General features: G+C 40.4%; 1 protein-coding gene across 6 annotated transcripts in view; it reads left to right on the forward strand.

Annotated features, from left to right (window-relative positions):
- Window positions 1-12,474: 12,474 nt before the first annotated feature.
- The window catches only part of sytl2a (synaptotagmin-like 2a), a 127,539-nt gene continuing 115,915 nt past the window's right edge, over window positions 12,475-24,098 (forward strand). The window contains exons 1-2 of one of the 6 annotated variants that reach the window (XM_063053940.1): window positions 12,475-12,865; window positions 13,602-13,763. The gene's annotated coding sequence lies outside the window, so the exon portion shown is untranslated. Of the gene's footprint in view, window positions 12,866-13,588; window positions 13,764-24,098 lie in introns of all 6 variants that reach the window. The other 5 variants (XM_063053939.1, XM_063053938.1, XM_063053942.1 and 2 more) reach the window with 5 other exon arrangements.

The raw sequence follows: 24,098 nt of genomic DNA on the forward strand, positions 1-24,098 counted from the left end.
AGTTCAGTACATGTGATATCTCCTTGGCATGCAATAGAATGGTGACTGATTTAGCTGAATTATGCACAAGGCAACAAATGTTGTGGGATAAACATGTGTTGGAAGAAAAGGCAGAACAACTGCAGAGAAAGATGGAGCAGTTTAAGTTGCAGGAAGAAATTACAGCCAAGATGGCCAAAGCAAAAGTGCTGAAGGCTTCAAATGCTGTGGGTGCTAAAGGTGCTCTAGCAGGATAGTTCTATGGTGAGAGTTTCTACGTTGACATGGCAAAGAGAAAATCCAAGATACTTGATGTCAATGTGTATACATCTGTTCCTCAAATGTCTATGAGCCATGAGTTTGGAGCCCAAGGGGTAGTTCTGGGTGTTCACTCTGCACCAGCCTGCACTAGGGAGGCACTCTGAACCAATGCCATATCCAATAGCACAAGGTGCTACTGAGACACGTACTTCAGATAAGTCTTCGTTGGTAGATCTTCCTTGCCAGTCCCAACACAAAGGTCGACGGACAACCTCCCCTCTTGCCCAAACATCAGGTAATATGACGCGTACCCAGTAGCTTCATTTTGTGTACAGTTGTAGCAGTGGACCAGATGTCCAATATGTTGACTCCACTTGATCGTCTTGTTTATCTCCAAGGTTCTGAGCATGTCTAGCAAGGCCCGATTAAACCTCTCGGGCTGGGGATCACCCTGCGGGTGATAAGGAGTGGTCCTCGACTTCTTGACTCTGAGCATGCTCAGTAACTCATGGATGAGCCTACTCTTGAAATCCCGTCTCTGATCACTATGTAGCCACCTGGGAAGGCCATAATAATGAAATACTTCTCCCATAACACTGTGGCCACTGTGGATGCCCTCTGATCCTTGGTAGGGAAAGCCTGTGCATATCTGGTGTAGTGGTCCGTGATGACTAAGACACTTGCCATGTTGCTGGCATCTGACTCTATTGATGAGAAAACCATAAACACCAGGTTTATGGTGCCCTGAACTCTGCAAGTGGGACAATGGAGCTGACCTCATCGGCAGCGTCTTCCTCCGTATACATTGAATGCACGACCTGCAGTACTCTTCGACCTCTGTCTTCATTCGGGGCTAGTAGAACTGATCTCTGTGCAATCCATAGGTTTTGTCAACCCCCAAATGTCCAGAATCATCATGAAGTGACTTCAACACAATCATCTGATACTTTTCGGGCAGAACCAGCTGGGACTGCCGAGGCCGGTTGGGAGGCAACGTGACCTGGTATAGGATCTGGTTCCTCAACTCCAGTCTGGGCCATTCTCTCAGTAATTGAGACACCACACCATGTTTCATCCTCTCCGCTTGGGCCAGGTCTCCCTTCTCAACCACTGACCAAACGGTATCGATGCCCGGGTCATCTCGCTGAGCAGCTGCCACTTCCCTAGGACTCAATTTCAGCAACTGGTTTATCTTCAGAGCAGTCAGGTTACAGTAAACTTGGGGAATGGCGTCATCAGAAGCTCCCAATTGATCTACTGCTTGATCCTGCCCTTGCTTTCCCTCTGCCTTCACCACGATGGCAAACTGGCACATGGCTTTCACTCCCGGGGCAGTAACGCTCACCCACTCTTTGTCCCTGACCAGCCCTTCATGCGCACGTCAGGACAAAGCATCAATGTTCCTGCTTCCTGGCTGGTACTTCAGGCTGAAATCATAGGCAGACAACACCGCCAACCACCATCCAATTGTGGCATCCAATTTCGCTGAGGTCAGGATATAAGTGAGGGGATTTTTGCTCGTCCTCACCTCAAACTTGGCACCATAGAGGTAGTCACTCAACGTATTTACCACAACCCATTTCAATGCCAGGAACTCCAACTTGTGCGTGGGATAGTTTTTCTCAGAGGGTGCCAGACTCTGGCTGACAAACGAACAGGTTTCAACCCGGTGTCCTGACCCTGATACAGGACACCCCCTAAGCCCTCTCTGCTGGCATCCCTATGCAGTATATACGGCAACTGGGGGTCTGCAAAAGCCAGCACAGCCACTTTTGTCAACAGCTCCTTCAGTGACTGAAAGGCCTCTTCACATTTCTATCCCACCTCGCTCCAAGAGGCTCCGAAGTTAATCTTTACCATCCTCTCCTTTTGTCCTCCTCCCTTTCTTCCCCAAGGTGAAGAACCACCACCTCCTATGGGATCCCACCACTAAGCATATCTTTCCCTCTACCCCCTCTACTTTCTGCAAGGATCCCTCCCTACGCGACTCCCTTGTCCATTCATCCTGCCTCATCCCTTCCCACTGATCTCCCTCCTGGCACTTATCCTTGTAAGCAGAACAAGTGCTACAGATGCCCTCACACTTCCTCCCTTACCACCATTCAGGGCCCCAGACAGTTCTTCCAGGTGAGGCAACACTTCACCTGTGAGTCGGCTGGGGTGATATATTGCGTCCGGTGCTCCCAATGTGGCCTTCTATATGTTGGCAAGACCCAACGCAGACTGGGAGATCGTTTTGCTGAACACCTACGCTCTGTCCACCAGAGAAAGCAGGATCTCCCAGTGACCACATATTTTAATTCCACGTCCCATTCCCATTCTGACATGTCTATCCACGGCCTCCTCTACTGTCAAGATGAAGTCACACTCAGGTTGGAGGAACAACACCTTATATTCCGTCTGGGTAGCCTCCAACCTGATTGCATGAACATTGACTTCTCTAACTTCCGCTAATGCTCCACCTCCCCCTCGTACCCCATCCGTTATTTATATACACACATTCTTTCTCTCACTCTCCTTTTTCTCCCTCTGTCACTCTGACTATACCCCTTGCCCATCCTCTGGGTTTTTCCCCCCCCTTCCCCCTTTTCCTTCTCCCTGGGCCTCCTGTCCCATGATCCTCTCATATCCCTTTTGCCAATCAGCTGTCCAGCTCTTGGCTCCATCCCTCCCCCTCCTGTCTTCTCCTATCATTTTGGATCTCCCCCTCCCCCTCCCACTTTTAAATCTCTTACTAGCTCTTTCTTCAGTTAGTCCTGACGAAGGGTCTCGGCCTGAAACATCGACTGTACCTCTTCCTAGAGATGCTGTCTGACCTGCTGCGTTCACCAGCAACTTTGATGTGTGTTGCTTGAATTTCCAGCATCTGCAGAATTCCTCGTGTATTGTAATCACTTTATTGGACAATAGTGTGACGCAGGCTTGAACACACAACCCACTGGATCAATGCTCAGGGCAATCACACAGCATCCAACAAAATCGATCCCAGATGATACCCCGACAGTAAAATACTGTGGTTCCGTTGGCTGCTTAAGTCTAGGGAAGACAATCTCCAGCACCACCAGACGTGTGAGATGAAGGAGCGAGCCCACTCTAAACCCCTGCTTGTGTGGATGTTGCGTGATTCGTTACCCTGTTACAAATAAGTGCCACGAAATGAGGGGGAAGCTCATTGAAACCATTTGAATGTTGAAAGGCCTAGACAGAGTAGATATGGAAGGAATGTTTCCCATGGTGGGTGAGTCTAGAACAAGAGAGCACAGCCTCAGGATAGAGGGGCGTCCGTTCAAAACAGGGATGCGGAGAAATTCCTTTAGCCAGAGGGTGATGAATTTGTGGAATTTGTTGCCACGTGCAGCTGTGGAGGCCAGGTCACTGGGTGTATTTAAGGCAGAGATTGATAGGTTCTTGATCGGATATGGCGGCAAAGGTTACGGGGAGACGGGGAGAAGGCAGGAAATGGGGTTGAGGAGGAGAAAATAAAGATTAAGTGTCGGAGCAGACTCAATGGGCCAAATGGCCTAATCCTGCTCCTGTGTTTTATGGTCTTATAACAGACAGTACGCCACATACAGTTAAAAGGTTTAGCTTTATAATTCTTAATTTGACTAAAGGATTGGTAAAGAAAGAACAAAACAAGAAAAAGGCCCATTTTAATGAAGCAGTCTAATGTGCACAAGTTGGAGCTCACGGTTTCTTGTCGCTGATCTTCCTTCAATCTCACCCTGGGCTTTGTCAAATCACAGCCCCGCTCCGAGTCGAATCCTACGACCTCTTCTCTCCAGTGTCTTCTTTCTTCTTCTCTCCTTAACAAAAGCCCCAAACTCTACCTTGGTGTCCCTCCCCAGGGAAACGTCCTGTTAATCCAGCCATCCTAACTGGATGGCACACAATTCTCCCATCTCTTACCTTCGACAGTAACCCAAAACAAGTAGCTCGCATGGAACAGCACAAATGAAATATAGAACAGCATAACAGTAAAAAATATGAACCAGAGCATTACATGCATTTATTATTTTTATTATGGTAGCTAGTCACATGGTGAAAGTGAAGAGAATTAGTTATGTATTCATGCTTATTCTGGTTAGTTTTTAGAACTGGGAACCGTCGGGTGTCATATCTTTTGTTGACCACTTAATTTTGATTAATTACATTTGAAATTGCTTAACTCAACTTAACTTCGATGAAGTCTGCTTCAGTATGTTTAATATCACTAGTTTTAGTTTCATAAGTTTCATCGCTGTAAGATTTTATGTTTTTCTAGTTGCGAATAAAGGATCCAATACATTTCTTCAACTTTTTTGAGCATTATTATTGGATTAAATCGGAGGGTGCGCCATACAAGGTAACTACCCCTGTGGTCGCAGCAGTGGCATTAGTTTGTTCAGCTGTTACAAAGGTTCTGTGTGTGGTAGGTCATGGCTAACCAATCTTATAGAGTTTTCTGACGAGGTTACCAGGAATATTGATGAAGCACAGGTAGTGGATGTTGTCTACATGGACTTTAGAAGGGCTCTTGACAGGGTCCAGCATGAGAGGTTGGTCAAGAAGGTTCAGTCACTTGGCATTCAGGATGAAGTAATAAATTAGATTTGACGTTGGCTTTGTGGAAGTAGCCAGAGAGTGGTAGTAGATGGTTGTCTCTTTGGCTGGATGCCTGTGACTGGTGGTGTGATTCAGGGATTGGTGCTGGATCCATTGTTGATTGTCATCTATATCAGTGATCTAGATGATAATATGGTAAACTGGATCAGCAAATTTGCTGATGACACTAAGATTGGTGTTGTAATGGAGCAGAAGGGCACTGACTTGGCCACCACTGCCAGCCTGCCGACTGGAGAGTGTAGTGGTCAAGGGTGGAACATTCTATGAAGGTTGGGCACCACCTGATGTCATCTGCTCTTGGCCAAAGGCTACTGTTACCTCGTTGGGTAACTGAAGAGAGTACCCTTGTGTATGATGCAAGCAAACAAGGATGTTGGTGGGACTTGAGGATCTGAGTTACAGGGAAATGTTGAATAGGTTAGGACTGTATTTCCTAGAGCATTGGGGAATAAGAGAAGATTTGATAGAGGCTTACAAAATGATGAGGGGAATAGATAGCGTAAGTGCAAGCAGGCTTTTCCACTGAGGTTGGGTGAGACAAGAAATAGAGGTCATGGGTTAAGGGTGAAAGGTGAAATGTTTAAGGGGAACATGAAGGGTAACTTCACTCAGAGGATGATGAGAGTGTGGAATGAGCAGCTAGCACAAGTGGTGGATGTGGATTTAATTTCAAAATTTAAGGGAAGTTTAGATATACACATGGACGGGGGTGGTATGGTGGGACCTCCTGTACCACTAAAGTGGCCACTGAGTTTACGTTTGTGGTCTTCTGCTGCTGTGGTCCATCCACCTCAAAGTTCAACTTGTGCACGCAGAGTTTGTCTTCTGCACACCACTCTTGTAATGTGTGATTGTTTAGTTTACTTGTCACCTTCCTGTCAGCTTGAACCAGTCTGGCCATTCTGATGCTGCCACGTGATTGGCTGATTAGATATTTGTATTGCGAGCAGGTATGCAGGTGTGTCTGATGAAGCAGTCACTGAATGTAGTGTTCCAGTTGCAGAAAAAATGCAGTGCACACAGACAATAATGTGCATGGGCCATGCTGAGGTAGATTGTGATGCCAAGAGTTCATCTTTAAAGTACTAGTGGTCCACTCAAGAGTAACTGTGGGGGTCCTTCTCCCAAATTCAGTATTGATTTCCTCATGATGCAGGTGATAGATAAGACCAGGCAAAGGGGAAGGTGTGGGTGGGTGGGTGGGTGGAGGGGGGGGGAGTGAGAAATTTGGGGTGGGGTGGGGTGGTATGAGCAGAAGAGATAAAGGGATGAAGAAGAAGGAAACTAATAGGACTGGACAGTGGACCATGGAAGAAAGGGAGGGAGGAGGGGAAACAGAGGAAGGTGATAGCCAGGTGAGAAGAACAGAAAAGGGTAAGTAAATAACAAGAATGTATCACCAGCCTGCTTATACTCCTTCCTGTCCCCTGCCCACCACCTTATTCTGGCTGCTTCACTTTCTTTTTCAGTCCTAATGAAGGGTCTTGGCCCAAAATGCTGACTGTTTATTCCCCTCCAGAGAAGCTCCATAGAAGTTTGAGTTTTGTGTTTGTTGCTCAAGATTTCCAACATCTGCAGAATCCCTTGTGCTTATGATTCTCCACTGTCATTCTTCTAATTGGCAAATACTTCTGACAGTCTCCTTAAATGCATGGAAATCAGTGTTTTCCAAGAGACTGAGACTGATAGCTCTTTTTGCTTTTCTCCACTTTGGTTACCTCATTGAAAGTGATCATATTATGGTTATTATTAGGTAAATTATGAGGCTATTAATCAGCTCATTACTAAATCTAATATGGCCTGCATTTTTTTTTGCTTTTACATATAGGAATAAATGTGGGGAATACAGAGGTGATGAAGAAACAAATTCCATAATGAAACCCACACATATTATGTAAGATTTTGCATGTCTTTGTAAAATAAAGCTTATACTTCTGAAGAATACATTGGCATTGTATGTACCAACAAGTAGTATAGCAGAGGGATAATCACAGATTTCACATTACTAAGTAGGCCTTTCATCTCTTTGTTTGTTCTGCAATGTGCAGCAACTCATTAAGTCTCTATTCCAGTAGGATAAAATTTCTCTGTCAAAACATGGGGGTGGAGTATGTCTACTTCTTTAAACAAACAACATAAATTGTGCAGAGAGGCTAAGTCATAAACATAATATACAGTTATAGTTTTTGATCAGTAACATAAGTTAGCACGTGAAACTTGTGTAGTTAAAATGAAAAAGAACTAAATAGTGGAAATTTTAAATAAAATGATAAGTGTACAGTCAGCATTCTCTGGAGGGAGAAATAGAATTACCATTTCAAGTTAATGACCTTCTTGAGACCCATTGCCATTTGGGGTTAAACCTCAAACATTCTCCTGCCTGTTCAACATAAATTGTGCAGGATAAGAAACTTGAAGACAATTGGTTTAAAATCATAAAATAATTTGTGCCTCACCACATAACAGTGAACTGTAATCTAGAGCCCCAAAAACAAGAGAGCAGAATTTGCCTTGGTTATTCTAATTTAGTTTTCTTTTTGGAGTATGGTGGGCTTTGTAAAGAACCTCGGAGACCCTCTGATTCAGGCTTTCTTTCCTTCCTTTACTTTACTGTATTTGTTACAAACCCTCCCACATCCTCATGAGCATCCCCTAATTTTGTGGGAAAGCTTGTTGCATGTTCAGGGTATTAAGCATTGGGAAGTTTTCTCCAACTTCATTGTTTCATCCAATGGCTTCAATGCCATCTCCATTTACTTCAGGCTGAAGTCAACAGCAGGTTATGCAATGAAAGCTGGGGAGTAAGAACCTTCTGCTCTTCATGCGGGCATTATTGGGAAAGTTTCCTTCTTGTACTGGCTCCTGTGCTTTACTTTCCTAATCCTATTAAAATCAAGGCTTAATTGTTAACAAATATATTTAGATCAGATAAGAAGGTAGAAAGTATGATTCAGAAGCACCATTAATTAAAGAACAAAATATTATAATGATGGTACGTTCAACCATTATGACATGGTCGAATTTCACTTCAAAAATAATTTTTCTAACTTGAGCCAATTATTAATGGATAAAAGTTGTTCCATCCGGCTGTTTGTTACTTTAAAGACTTTGGAACCCATAATCTAATGGAGATGCACTCAAATGTGCAAGGAAATAATCTCCAATCCTCCTATAAATCACAAGATAAAAATAATAATAGGTGCAAGAATGTTAAGGATGCTTCTCAAGATGTTTTTCAAATTTTCTAACCTGATTTTGTGATGGTGTTGACTCTTGCTGAGGATCATTTTCATGGTAAATTCTCAGCCTCTTACTTAACAATACAAGCTCTGTCCTTGGTTCTTAACCTGGTTTGTGGCAAACACTGAAGGAGTCATCATTTCTCATCAGAGGAAGAGAAAGCTGTAGGGCCTTGGGTACTTCTTGGTATGAAAAAATGATGTGCATTTGTCAGTCCAAGTAAGTTAAGAAATGAAGGATAACATGTTACCAAAATCATCACTCATGCAAAAAATAAAGAAATCATTTTGGAGATTCCTTTGCATGGATAAAAGCAACAAAACCATTGATGAAGCAGAATAAATTTGGACATTACTTCCACTGGTCAAATGATCCAGAAATGCTCATTTCATTCAGTGTTAAATGTACATTATATTTTTATTTGCAGGACTGGGAATCAAATTTTATAGCCTCTAAGAGCTGCCATGGAGTTCACAATGAGGAATTAACCTGTGCATTTTGACAACGGCGTAGGCTGCATGTTAATGTGCTGCAAACTTGAATGATTGCATTACCCAACCAATACTAATAATAGTGTGTTTGCCTGAATTCTTCAGTACGAGACTAATGTCACAAGAATGGTTGGCATGGCTTAAGGCCAGCCTGAACTTCAGACTGAATTGTGAATTGTGGCTGAAAGAAATGTTAACAGAACTTCAAATGATACTGATCTCGGATCTGTGAAGAACCTCAATCTGATAGAGATCGTAGTCCATGGTTTCTTGATGTCACAAGTGAGGCCTTAAGTCAGCAGGAATCTAATTAGCCCTCCAGACAGTCATGGGAGTTGATAGACAAATAGCCCTGGAAGTCAATACAAAGAATCAAGCCACAAAGACATGAATGCTGTGCTAAAAGATGTTCAATGAGCTCAACTGATTGACTGCACCTTCAAACACCATTATCTTAGAACAGTACTATTGTTCTCATACATTACTCAATTCATTACAATTTTCCCACTTACCTAGTATTAATCTCAATAAAATAGGAGTCACGTCTAATTTTTGTATATCCCAAGAAGCATTCTTCAATGGTGTAAGTCTCACGTCCATCTCTTGTTGCTTGCACACAATGTAAACTACTTGACCATGACAGCTGTGCCATCAAACACATTGCATGACAATCACTAATAAACTTTCTCATGCAGGACAAGTGGTGCAAAAACAACTAATGAGAACACAATAGATTTTTTAGCCCTAAGGGGGAAACGGAGCTGGTCTTTACTGGAAGGATCATTCCAATGCCATATAGAAGGTAGCAGTATTCTCATATCTACTCCTCCTTTTTGCATTTCATTTTGGTTTCAGCCCATAATGTCTTCAACTTACAAGCCATCAATAGTGTAAGCACTCACATCTTACTTTCCCACACTATCACCTCCACTCATCTTTCTACTTCCCTGATTAAACTATACTCTTGTGCCATTCACATTGATTGCACAATGCGCCATCTACAAATTGCACTTGAACTTAATTACCATGGTATTGACAGCACCTCCAAAACAGGCAACTAACCAACTGGAAGGACTATCCGTAGGTCTATGGGAACAACAGCACTTACCAGTATCTCTCCAAGTTACATACCATCCTCGACTGGAAATTTCTGCAGGCCCTTCATTATTGTTGTATTTGAATCTTGGAACTCCATATTCAATAGCGTTATGAGAGTACCTTTGCAGAGGAACTGCACCCTACCACGGTCTTCTTGAGGGTAATTAATGATGGGCAATAAATGTTTCTTGCCAATAACACTAAAATCAATAAGTTTTATTTATTGTTCAAGAGCTTGTGCCTACATCAATGTGACATACAACATGACCATATGGTCACAGAGTAATACAGCAAGGAAACAGGTTCTTTCACCCAACTTGTCCATTTTGACCATGGTACCCACCAAGCTAAGCCCAATTGCCAGTGTTTGGCCTATATCCCTCTATACCCCTTGTATCCAGGTAAGTATCCAAAAGTATTTAAAATACAGTATTGTTATTGTATTTTCTTCAACCACTTCCATTGGCGGCTTTTTCCACATGGACATATGAATAGGTTGTCTCTCAGGTCTCGTTTAAATATTTCACATCTAATCATAAACTTATGCCCTCTACTTTTTAGTTCTCCTTCCCTAAAAAAAAAGACAATGTGCATTCACCCTATTCATGCTCCTCATAATTTTAAACACCTCTATGTGATCGCCCCTCAAACTTCCATGTTCCATGGGATGAAGTGCTGGTCTGCCAAAAATCTCCCTATTACCCAGGTGCTGGGCAGCATTCTCCTCAATCTCTTCACTCTTCCTATATCATTGCCACAAATATTCAGACAACATCTTGGAACTCTAAGGATTTTTTATACCCAAGGTCATCTAAAATAGTGAAGTTTTGCCAATATTGACTTTTGATGACGAGAAAATCTGCAGTTGCTGGAAATCTAAGTCATACACATGTCCGTGTTCACATCCAAACATCTGTGAAGGGGAATTAACAGTCAACCTTTCAGATTCTACAGATATGTTAAGAGCAAAAGGATTGCAAGGGACACATTTGGTCCTCTGGAAGATCAGAATGGTAATCTATGTGTGGAGCCAAAAGAGATGGGGGAGTTCTTAAATGTATTTTTTTGTATCTGTATTTACTCAGGAGATGGACACAGTCTATAGAAATTAGGCAAAGCAGCAGCGAGGTCATGCATCCTGTACAGATTACAGAAGAGGAGGTGTTTGCTGTCTTGAGACAAACTAGTGTGGATAAATCCCCAGGGTCTGACAAGGTGTTCCTTCAGACCCTGTGGGAGGCAAGTGCAGAAATTGCAGGGGCCCTATCAAAGATATTTAAATTATCCTTATGGATAGGTGAGGTACCAGAGGATTAGATGATAGCTAATGTTGTTCTGCTGTTTAAGAAAGGCTCTAAAAAAACCCAGGAAATTATAGATTGGTGAGCTTGATATCAGTAGTGGGAAAGTTACTGGAAGGATTTCTAAGGGATCAGACATAAGAGTATTTGGATAGACATAGACTGATTAGGGATAGTCAACATGGCTTTGTATGTGGTAAGTTGTGTCTAACCGATCTTATAGAGTTTTTCTAGGAAGATTCCAGGAAGGTGGATGAAGACAAGGCGTTGGATGTTGTCTACATGGACCAGGTCCTGCATGAGAGGTAGGTCAAGAAGGTTCAATCGCTTGACAATCAAGCTGAGGTGGTAAACTGGATTAGACATTGGCTTTGTGGGAGAAGCCAGAGAGTGGCAGTAGATAATTTCCTTTCTGACTGGAGGCCTGTGACTAATGGAATATTGTAGGGATCAGTGCTGGGTCCATTCTTGTTTGTCATTTATTTCAACAAGCTGGATGATAATGTGGTTAACTGTATCAGCAAATTTGTGGATGTCATGAAGATTGGGGGGTGTAGTGAACAGCAAAGAATACTGTCAGAACTTGCAGGGGGATCTGGACTAGCGGAAAAAATAGGCTGAGAAATGGCAGATGGAATTTAATACAACCAAGTGCGAGGTGTTGCTTTCTGGTAGGACCAACCAGGGTAGGTCTTACACAATGAGCATCAGGGCACTGAGGAGTATGGTGGAACAAAAGCATCTGCGAACACAAGTCCATACTTCATTAAAAGTGGCGTCACAGATAGGTAGGGTTGTAAAGAAAGCTCTTGGCACATTGGCCTTCATAAATCAAAGTATTGAGTACAAGAGATGGGATGTTATGTTGAAGTTGGAAAAGACATTGCAAAGCCTTATGTGGAGTATTGTATGCTGATTTAGTCACCTACCTACAAGAAAGATGTAAATTAGGTTGAAAGAGTACATGGAAAATTTACAAGGATGTTGCTGGGGATGGAGGGCCTGAGTTATAAGGAAAAGTTTAATAGGTTAGGACTTTATTTCTTGGAATGTAGAAGACTGAGAGTAGATTTGATAAAGGTATACAAAATTATGAGGAGTATAGATAGGGTAAGTGCAAGCAGGTTTTTTTTCCCACTGAGGTTGGAAAGGACAACAGGATATCATGGGTTAAGGTTGAAAGGTGAAAAGTTTAAGGGGAACATGAGGGGAAACTTCTTCTCGCAGAGGTTCGGGAGAGTGTGGAAAAAGCTATCAGCACCAGTGGTGCATCCAAGATAGATTTCAATGTTTGAAAGAAGTTTGGATAGGTACATGGTGGGAGGGGTGTGGAGGGCTTTGGTCTGGGTGCAGGTCGATGGGACTAGATATTTTAAATGGTTCGGCACGGACTAGATGGACCGAAGGTCCTGTCCCTGTGCTGTACTTTTCTATGACTCGATGACTCTATCAGAGAGTTGGGATGCAAAACCAGTCAGTGCAGCTTCAGTCGGAAATCAACCGGTTCCGCGTCAAAGAAGCGCATCTGCAAATCTGTATTGTTTCACATTCCTGGAACAGTTGGTGTATAAAGGTTTACTCTGAGAGCTGACATCAGCGGAGAACCCATTTCCGGATTCCATTTCTTTGTTTGCACACGGCCTTGCCCAGTTTCGGTATATCACAGGAATGCTACGCGTTTCTTATTCTACAGGGCGGAAACTTTAGGTTGCTAGCACTGGACTACTGCACGAGAACAGTTTGTTTAAAGGACCGTCTTGACTAGCTCAATGTATAATACCTCGCACGCTGACTCTAAGGAAGGGTGGCACTTGTGACTGAGACCAGTTTAAAAATTCCAGTCGGATTACTGGAATCTGCAGCAGTACAGTGTAGACGAAGTGCGTGCTGGTGAGTCCGTCTTTGCATGTCTCTTCCTCGGAACGGTAGTAATGTTGATAGTTGTGCGGAATAATGTTGTTCGGAAGGAAGCATACAGGCTTAGGGATAAACAGAAACATGAATCATAAAATGCCAAAGCTAAGTCTGCTTTGTGATTTGCCATTTAAAAATTAAGGGTGAGTGATACATGTATGTTGTCTTTTCGATATCGAATTCTTCAGAATCGCAGTTTCCAGGAAGCCACAGAAAAATAAATGACGTTTTATGCTTTTAGATACACAAAGAAAAACTCCTTTCCAGAGGTACAGTGTATTAACTTTGCTTCTAGGTACCATTCCCGTATTGCACGTTGTCTGTACATTAGAAGAGAACATTTTCTGTGAATCTGGCAGCGTTTTAATTTTATATTGAAACGGAATCTTCATGGTCTATTATTTTCCAGTGTGTTATTTTGACAGCAGAAGACAGTTTATCAAACCTGCCCGTTTTCAAAACATTTATTTAACTCGTGAAAATGAACAAATCAAACCAACAGATGCGTTGACGTAGCTTGCTAATAACATTTCTCTCTAAAGAAATTGTAAGTTTTGATTGCAGGTCCTATCCCAGGCTCCGAGCCTATTAACTCTGCATTGGTTGATTACGATCCGGGGCGGGATGTTAGAATGTTGCAATTTTTCATATATAAATTAAGTTTAAGTGAATATACTGGCATATTTGAACCTATTACAGTTTTGTTTTGCAGAATCTTGCATCATTGTCTTGGCCAGCATTTGCTGCCTGTAAGATAACCGTTCTTGAGAAGGTGGCGATGAGCTGCTTTGAACCACTACAGCCCCCCTTGTGAAGACACTTCCATCGTGCCGTTGAGGAGGATTTATTGGATTTAGACCCAGCACTAATGAAGGTTTGGTGATATTCAGTATTCTCAGTCTGGTACATGACTTGGAAGCAATCCTGCAAGTGATGGCGTTCCTGCGGGCTTGCTGTACAGTACTTGACTTGTGATTATGGGTTCGGGAGACACCGTTGAACCAGTCTAGACAAATGACTACAATGCTTTTGTAGATAGTACACACTAACTGTACTGTGTACCCAACACCAGGGGAAATGAAAGTTGTTTTAGTTGGTGAAGTACCAATCAAGCAGGTTGCTTTGACCTGAATGCTGTCAAAAATATTTTGAGAGTTGTTAGAGCAAGTGAAGAATATTCTGTCATACTCCTTAACTTTTGGCTTGGAAAGGCTTTTGAATAACCAAAGGTGAGTCAGAATAACTAATCCCTGACTTCCTGTCATATCCATAGTATTTATGAGGCTGGCATGATTGAGTTAGGGGTCAGTAGGAGCTGTGTGACAATGGAGAACTTGACAAAGCTGATGTCAAGAACAGGTGGTTAGATCATCTTGTTGGAAAATGCCTTTATCAAGCTGTAAATGGGCATGACTGGACTGGTTAATTTGTTGAGTTGTTCAATTCCATTTACAATGTTAACCATTAGCAAACATCTCCACCTTTCCCTTGCAATGAAAGGAAGTTCATTAATGAAGCAACATAAGAAGGTTGGGCCTGAGACAGTGCCTTAGGAAATTTAACATCTTAGGACTGGATGATTGATCCCCAACAAACACAACAATTCTACTTTCTGCAAAGTTTGACTCCAAATATGGGAGTATTTTCTCATTTTTGTGCATTGACTTAGACTTATAGGGCTTTGATGTCAAAGAGAGTAATTTCTACCTCCTGCCTGGAATTGTGTTCTGTGGTTTCCTGGCTCTTCACTATAAACCCTACACCAGTATCAGTAATTTCACAGCTGTTTGTGACATCTCATTCAAATAATGTTGTGGAGAAGCAGTGATTTATGTTTGTATGTTAAAGAAAATGTACTTTGAAATGGACCTTTGCTTTTGGATATGACTTCACTGTTTTTATACTGGAGTTAAGATTTTATTGTCATGGATCTGGGGAGTTTGGGCCAGGCGTAGCTTTCCATGAATGGTGTGATTGGTATGGGAGGTGTTAAGATTCACAGAATGGGATCACATTACTTGTTTTGCGTGTATCTGTGATATTGGTTATTTCTGATTGCAGTTTTGCATTGCTCTGAGTACAATTTATTTCAGGAAAGTGTGCTAGATTTCTTTTTGAATAATGCCTTAGAATGTGGACATGAGAAAGATCTTTTTTCTTAAATATTTAGGCATAATTTAAGAGAGGAGAAAATCTAAAGTTCGATGGGTTTAGTGATGTGGAATTCATGTGCTCTGCTTTGTTCTTTCGCTGAATATAGCCATGAACTAATTTTATTCAACTAATAAAAAATACACTTTAACTTTAAAAACTTAGTTAATTATTGTTCTACAGTTATGGGATTACCAGCTTCGCTAGAAAAATATTGTTAGGGTATCCTTATTTGTAATTTTTAATGTCATATTTGGTTCTATAGATTTGATTTTACATCTCGGTTTTGAGGCGACTAAAAATTAGAGTATACTTAATTCATTTTTTATATGCTGATACGTAGTCTGTGTTAGGAGTTTAGTTAAAATACTTTACCTTCCTATAGCAATTTTGTAGTATTTTTAAAAATGTGATTTAATATAAAATATTGTACAATCTTATAGCACAAAAATAGCTATAAGATTGTACAATATTTTGTATTAAATCACATAACAGCATATAGTTAACTGTTCTGACAACTGATTTTTTAATGTGAAGTTGTATGATTGAAAGTAATCCAGTCTTTCATTTATAACCAGTTAAATTAAAGTACTTTAGACTTTGCTGTTTATATGTTAAGACGGCTGGCAAATTTTAGTTTAACTTTATATCACATGTTCTGACTATGACTAACTGACATTCTATGACATTACAGTAAAGTGAATCAGTTGTTCACATTGGGGTGGAAACTACATTTGCAACTGGCTATGAATTGTGCAAAACTAGTTGAACCTGATTTAACATTATTAACACTCTTTTCCAGGAGCATTTTAAACTAATGTCAGGTCTTTTAGAATTTTTGGAATGATCACTTGAATCATATGAAATGTATTTCAAAAAATTACATTTTAATCTTTTAAGGTTTAATTAGTTTTATAACCAATCTGTTGATAGCATTTTATTGGATGTAATGACCCCAATTAGCATCTTGGGGGGGGGGAAAACATTCTAACTTGCATAAGTGAAAATATTTGAACTATAGTTCCTCAAATCTTTTACAGGATTGTGTAATATGTATTTCAAATACCGGTAGTTTAAATTTTATACTTGAAACTGAAGTATACTTAATGGCTAATTTAGTGTTTGGTGAAAGTACCATGAATGTGGATTTGTGTTACTTAACACCTAACTGATTTAAATTTGAACACAAATATTTACTGAGGAATCACATTGCACATAGTTTGAATAGCCTTACGAGTTACCCATTTCTCCATAATCAAAGGATGTTTTTAACAATCCAACATTCAAAACATAAATTTGTTTATAAGATTTGGGACACAGTAAGTGGTAAAAATAAATGTAGTGGCAGATCTCAAAGCTTTTTGCACTTTAAAGGACATTTGGAAGTGTTAAGATTTTTCATGAAGAGAACATGACATCAAGCTTATTATTATATTCTTTTTTGTTAGGCGTGGCTCAGTTGGTTGCATTCTTGTCTCTGAGTTGAATGACAAGTCTTATTCGAGTCTGTCTCTGTGTTGACCCTTTGGAACAGTGTGAGAGATAATGGACCAATGTCAAAGGTGCTGCTTTCCTGTCGTTACACAAAACTGAGGTCCTACCTGCTCAAATTCCAGGGATTATTTTCTGGAGCCAGAGGATTTTCTCAAATGTTTTCCCCAATGTGTAGTAGCCAATCAACATCACAGTAGATTATAGTCATCGTCCATGTACCATTTTAAACACAATAATATGCATAAAATGTCAGTCATGCAAAGCCCTGTTACATGTAAAACAGTTAGGGATGTCCTATGATTGTGAAAAACTCTAGATAATTGCGTGTCTTTCAATAAATAGCTTTTTCTAGCAGGCTACTGCAGATGGTTGAAATCAAAAATACCAAACAAGTTGAAGTGTTGATGAAAAAGAAAATGAGCTATGCCAAATAGCCACGCCTGGTGATTTTTTAAAATACTTATGAAATGTTGTGGTAACACTTTTTCTTTCCTTGGATGGTGCCTGACTGATGATTTCCAGCATTTTGTTTTATTGCAAATAATCTTTGGCATTAACAAAGCCTTGCCCACTAATGCTTCACAGATATTGAAGGCACTAAGTTGAAGTAAAACCTATATCAAAATGTTCATGTTTAGAATGTTTCAAATACATAGACAATCTGAGTGAGCTGACAAACATAACCATCAAGTCTAATGCTTGTCCCAAAGACTGAAGTTTAAATTTTATAGGATTCTTGTTTTTATTTTGTTACTAAATAAAACATTTTGGATAGTATTTATCACCTACGTGATTTACTTATTTACAAGTGTATACTTGTGGCAAGTGAATTGTTGAGATGTAATTGGGTGATTTGTTGTCAAGTTTTGACCTAGTTGGTCATAACGTTACCCAGAAGGGAACGCATGATAGTCAACTCCTTTATGTTTCTTTTTTCCTTTTTTCCTAGCCTCAGTCTATTAAGACTTGGGCATCCTCAACATGTGGTTATTAGAATAACTTATTGATTTATTTTTAAGATGCACAGTCAGTATATGCTATCTCTTCAATGCATCAACAAATCTTTTGACAATAACGGAAAGAGGGGTATTCTAACATAAAGGTCTCAAAATCTCGTATAAAACACATGCTCTACCAGACAGCAGCATTTCCTTTTCTCAAATATGCTTCTGAAATATAGACTACTCACAACTTTTTAAGCATTTGGAAACAGTGTCAAAATGCAATATGAAAGAGAGCTGATCATATGAAGTTATTCCTTGATTGGAAAAAGTACTAAAAATTTGTCAATGATTAGTTCAAGATTTTGAATACACAGAATCCTGCTTAAGGGATATGGAAATAACACTTTAAGTTATAAGAAACATTTGCGTGGTTTGATAGGAAAGCTATGGTTTTGATGAAAAGATAATCTATCCAGGCTAAATAATTCCTTCACCTCCACTCATGTATAACTTTAATGACTTTAGATTGTTGCTGGAAGCCATGTATTTCTAGCATTCTTGCACAGTTTATTCCATGGATACATTATTGGCCCTCTCTTCCTGATCAGATCCATTTGTAATTTGCCTTTTATCAGCTGGAGGAGGAGTCTGAAAGCCCATCTTGTATGTCGATGAAATTCAACTAATTTGATCCACAGCCATAGGCACCTGTCATCAAACTTTTGTGGTATTTTCAATACCTTTAGATGGGATGTTTACAGTGATGTTGCTGGGACTTGAGCACCTGGGTTATAGGGAAAAGTGGAAGAGGTTGGACTTTATTCCCTAGAACGTAGAACATTGAGGGGAGATTTGATAGAGGTATACAAAATTATGAGGGGTATTGATAGGGTAAGGGCAAGCAGGCTTCTCCACTGAGGTTAGGTGAGATTACAACTAGAAGTCATGGGTTAAAGGTGAAAGGTGAAATGTTTAAGGGGAACATAAGGGAGAATTTCTTCACTCAGAAGGTGGTGAGAGTGTGGAGCAAGCTGCCAGTGCAAGTGATTGATATGGGGTTGATTTCAACATTTAAGAGAAATTTTGATATAAATTTAGGGTGAGAGGGGTATGGACGGCTATTGTCTAGGTACAGGTCGATGGGACTAGGCAGATTAATGGTTGGACACAGACTAAATGAGCCAAAGGGCCAGTTTCTGTGCTGTAGTGTTTTATGACTCTATGAGTAAAGCAAATAATCTATTTCATTTTCTGTAGTTTTCAAAAGAGGAGGGAGGAAAAATGATTACATCAACTTACCGATGAAGCTGGAAAAATAAACAACTGTTTTTCAAAAATTTTAATTTTAATAGTTTTGAGACCAGGAAATTTGTCAAAAAATCTTTGACTGACAGCCAGACAGCTTTGTCATAAATTTAACTCCAGGTTTTGATTCCATTCCTTTTTCATGTCACTAGCTCAGGTTAAGTCAAGCCAAGTAAAATCTAAGAGATTCAGTATGTGCAAGTCCAAATGAATTGCAAAACATTACATAATGTTCATTCGAAGACTGATTGCTTTTATCTCTGTCTCTACCTTATCCCCAATTTGATCAAAACTCTCATCAATGGTTTATTTCCTCATAGGTTTAATTCTACAAATGTCTTTGCTATTGTTAATGCTTTTCCAATTTCCATAAATGTTATAGTCCAAAACTCAGACTGAGGTTGATAATTTACCCATTTTTTTTTACTTGTTTAGGCTAGCTTCTTTATGCTTTGCAACTATGACCACTCTCCCCCAACTGCCAATCAAATTGCATTCCAATTCCCAAAGCTTGAGTAGTGGATTTTTAAATTTTACAAATCCTCTTCGCCTGACCAAAACTTTAAGCTCCAATATTCATATATTCCAATAATCTTTAATCTTGTGATGTAAGAGTTATGAATGCATTCCTCCATGCCTTTAGAAACATAGAAACATAGAAAATAGGTGCAGGAGTAGGCCATTCGGCCCTTCAAGCCTGCACCGCCATTCAGTATGATCATGGCTGATCATCCAACTCAGAACCCTGTACCAGCCTTCCCTCCATACCCCCTGATCCCTTTAGCCACAAGGGCCATATCTAACTCCCTCTTAAATATAGCCAATGAACTGGCCTCAACTGTTTCCTGTGGCAGAGAATTCCACAGATTCACCACTCTCTGTGTGAAGAAGTTTTTCCTCATCTCGGTCCTAAAAGGCTTCCCCTTTATCCTCAAACTGTGACTCCTCGTTCTGGACTTCCCCAACATTGGGAACAATCTTCCTGCATCTAGCCTGTCCAATCCCTTTAGGATTTTATACGTTTCAATCAGATCCCCCCTCAATCTTCTAAATTCCAACGAGTATAAGCCTAGTTCATCCAGTTTTTCATCATATGAAAGTCCTGCCATCCCAGGAATCAATCTGGTGAACCTTCTTTGTACTCCCTCTATGGCAAGGATGTCTTTCCTCAGATTAGGGGACCAAAACTGCACACAATACTCCAGGTGTGGTCTCACCAAGGCCTTGTACAACTGCAGTAGTACCTCCCTGCTCCTGTACTCATATCCTCTTGCTATGAATGCCAGCATACCATTCGCCTTTTTCACTGCCTGCTGTATCTGCATGCCCACTTTCAATGACTGGTGTATAATGACACCCAGGTCTCGTTGCACCTCCCCTTTTCCTAATCGGCCACCATTCAGATAATAATCTGTTTTCCTGTTTTTGCCACCAAAGTGGATAACTTCACATTTATCCACATTAAATTGCATCTGCCATGAATTTGCCCACTCACCTAACCTATCCAAGTCACCCTGCATCCTCTTAGCATCCTCCTCACAGCTAACACTGCCACCCAGCTTCATGTCATCCGCAAACTTGGAGATGCTGCATTTAATTCCCTCATCCAAGTCATTAATATATATTGTAAACTACTGGGGTCCCAGCACTGAGCCTTGCGGTACCCCACTAGTCACTGCCTGCCATTCTAAAAAGGTCCCGTTTATTCCCACTCTTTGCTTCCTGTCTGCCAACCAACTCTCTATCCACATCAATACCTTACCCCCAATACCGTGTGCTTTAAGTTTGCACACTAATCTCCTGTGTGGGACCTTGTCAAAAGCCTTTTGAAAATCCAAATATACCACATCCACTGGTTCTTCCCTATCCACTCTACTAGTTACATCCTCAAAAAAATTCTATGAGATTCGTCAGACATGATTTTCCTTTCACAAATCCATGCTGACTTTGTCCGATGATATCACCGCTTTCCAAATGTGCTGTTTTCACATCTTTGATAACTGACTCTAGCAGTTTCCCCACCACCGATATAGGGCTGACCGGTCTATAATTCCCTGGTTTCTCTCTGCCTCCTTTTTTAAAAAGTGGGGTTACATTAGCCACCCTCCAATCCTCAGGAACTAGTCCAGAACCTAAAGAGTTCTGAAAAATGATCACTAATGCATCCACTATTTCTTGGGCTACTTCCTTAAGCACTCTAGGATGCAGACCATCTGGCCCTGGGGATTTATCCACCTTTAATCCCTTCAATTTACCCAACACCACTTCCCTACTAACATGTATTTCCCTCAGTTCCTTCATCTCACTGGACCGTCTGTCCCCTACTATTTCCGGAAGATTATTTATGTCCTCCTTAGTGAAGACAGAATCAAAGTAATTATTCAATTGGTCTGCCATGTCCTTGCTCCCCATAATCAATTCACCTGTTTCTGTCTGTAGGGGACCTACATTTGTCTTAACCAATCTTTTTCTTTTCACATATCTATAAAAGCTTTTACAGTCAGTTTTTATGTTTCCTGCCAGTTTTCTCTCATAATCTTTTTTCCCCTTCCTAATTAAGCCCTTTGTCCTCCTCTGCTGAATTCTGAATTTCTCCCAGTCCTCAGGTGAGCCACTTTTTCTGGCTAATTTGTATGCTTCTTCTTTGGAATTGATACTATCCCTAATTTCCCTTGTCAGCCACGGGTGCGCTACCTTCCTTGATTTATTCTTTTGCCAAACTGGGATGAACAATTGTTGTAGTTCATCCATGCGATCTTTAAATGCTTGCCATTGCATATCCACCATCAACCCTTTAAGTGTCATTTGCCAGGGGCAGAACATTACTTAAAACAGACCCAGTATGCCCATGTGCTGGGCTTCCCATCTTCAAAACTTTCCTGGGTGGAGTACACAGATATGAATTACAACTAGTTACTAGAAACAGTGGAATGGGATTGCTCTGAGAATCAGGATAGACTTGTTGAGTTAAATGACCTCCACGTCATGAGAGGTAGAAAAATAGAGTAATTACTTTTTTAAAGTAAGCTTTTGATCTACTTTTCCAATTCCACTGCCAAGGACTGGAGATTGTTCTTAACATTTTTAAGGGCATGATACTCCTTGTAAGGCATGAAAATTTTATTTGCTCCTCAACCTATCCTGAATGACATCTCAAGCTATTCCTCTCTGTGTCTTAAGCATTTATCAGTTGTTTAAATTTGGGAATCTTTTCTGTAAATAGTGTATCTTGGAATTAATGTTAGGGTTTTGTGCTCCTGCGAGATCAATGTTCAAATACTCTTAGTATCTTGTAATTGTAATGCTCTTCGCTTGGCTCTGCAATTTACCTTAACCCAGCCAGACCATTTGTAGCAGTTTGGCAATACATTAATGTTCTACAACTTATTCTGCTGCATTTTGTTTTGCTACATACCTAATGCATATTTTGAAATCAGCCTAAGCCAGAGACAATGCTTTGCTAGCTGTAAAATAATTTAGCAGCAATTTAATCAGAACAACATGCTCTGATCTATGTGAGGGTTGTGCCAATGCAAAGGGTCTTGCGTGCTGAAAATAGTTTCCTTCACTCTCCAGGTTCTGACCAGGACGTGACCAAATTGAGTGCAAACCTAGGAGATCAATGGTGAGCATGGAAGCTCTCAACTACCAGTACAATTAAAATAATTTTTTTTTATTCACAAGGCTGGGTTTCCATCTGACTGAATTGGTTTGGCAGTTCCAGCGAGATTCACATTTTATCCAACATAAATTGTCAGAGCAAACTCAATTATATTCAAGAGAAGTTCTTCAACTCTCGATATAAAATTGAACTATGAATATTTTATCATTGTTTAAAGCATAATATTGCTTCTATCTGAATGTACTTGATTACACATTTGCCAGTAACCAATTGTTTTCTATTTGTGATCTATTTTCTTTTAAAAAGATGCTGATTCAGGTGTTTCAGTGCGTTAATGTACAAACCAATTAAACATGCTGCAGCTGACGAGTGCATCATATGTACAATTTGTTAAAACTTGTAAAAAAATAGCTAGAAATATTTTATTATAACATTGACAGTAGCCATGCTGAAGCTAGCTCACAGAGCAATTCCATTCCTCCATCATTTTTTTTTCTCTCAGCAAGGACCTGGACCCATTGCAATTTGCCTATCACCACAATTGATCAACGGCAGACTCAATCTCAATGGCTCTCCACATGGCTTTAGATCACCTGGACAACACAAACACCTATGTCAGGATGCTGTTCACCGACTATAGCTCAGCATTTAATACCAGCATTTCCACAATCCTGATTGAGAAGTTGCAGAACCTGGGCCTCTGTACCTCCCTCTGCAATTGGATCCTCAAATTCCTAACTGGAAGACCACTGTCTGTGTGGATTGGTGATATCATATCCTCCTCGCTGACGATCAACACTGGCGCACCTCAGGGGTGTGTGCTTAGCCCACTGTTCTACTCTCTATATATCCATGACTGTGTGACTAGGCATAGCTCAAATGCCATCTGTAAATTTGCTAATGATACAACCATTGTTGGTAGAATCTCAGGTGTGACGAGAGGGTGTACAGGAGTGAGATATGCCAACTAGTGGAGTGGTGCCGCAGCAACAACCTGGCACTCAACGTCAGTAAGACAAAAGAGCTGATTGTGGATTTCGGGAAGGGTAAGACGAAGGAACACATACCAATCCTCATAGATGGATCAGAAGTAGAGAGAGTCAATAGCTTCAAGTTCCTCCGTCAAGATCTCTGAGGATCTAACCTGGTCCCAACATACCAATGTAGTTATAAAGAAGGCAAGACTGTGGCTATACTTTATTTGGAGTTTGAAGAGATTTGGCATGTCAACAAATACACTCAAAAACTTCTATAGTTGTACAATGGAGAGCATTCTGTGGAAAGAAGAATGTTTCAGAACAAAAGTACTTGTAACTATTGAAATGGATCAGTAACTGGATAAATAAATTGTTCACTTTCATAGCTATATATAGGAGGAACTCTTTCAACAGAACAAGTATTGAAATGTACCTGAACCTGCAAAATTGCAAATGAAAGAATCTTGCATATAATATTTTACATTATTAACTCATTTTTGCGTGTGATGGTACCACAGTCCTGAATATATACTTTAGGAAAGGAATAACAGTTAATAAAGAAAAAGTGAGGAACTAGTTAAGAAGAGCACAGGAATTCAAGTATTTTATTAAATATTATGGGGTTTAAAAGCTTTTCTGCCATGATTGACTCATCTTTTATTTAAAAAAAACCGGGTTCCTTAGTTGCAGTTTTAATTTTAAATTGTCTTCAATAA

Source organism: Mobula hypostoma, chromosome 7, assembly GCF_963921235.1.
Source record: "Mobula hypostoma chromosome 7, sMobHyp1.1, whole genome shotgun sequence".
Taxonomy (NCBI): domain Eukaryota; kingdom Metazoa; phylum Chordata; class Chondrichthyes; order Myliobatiformes; family Myliobatidae; genus Mobula; species Mobula hypostoma.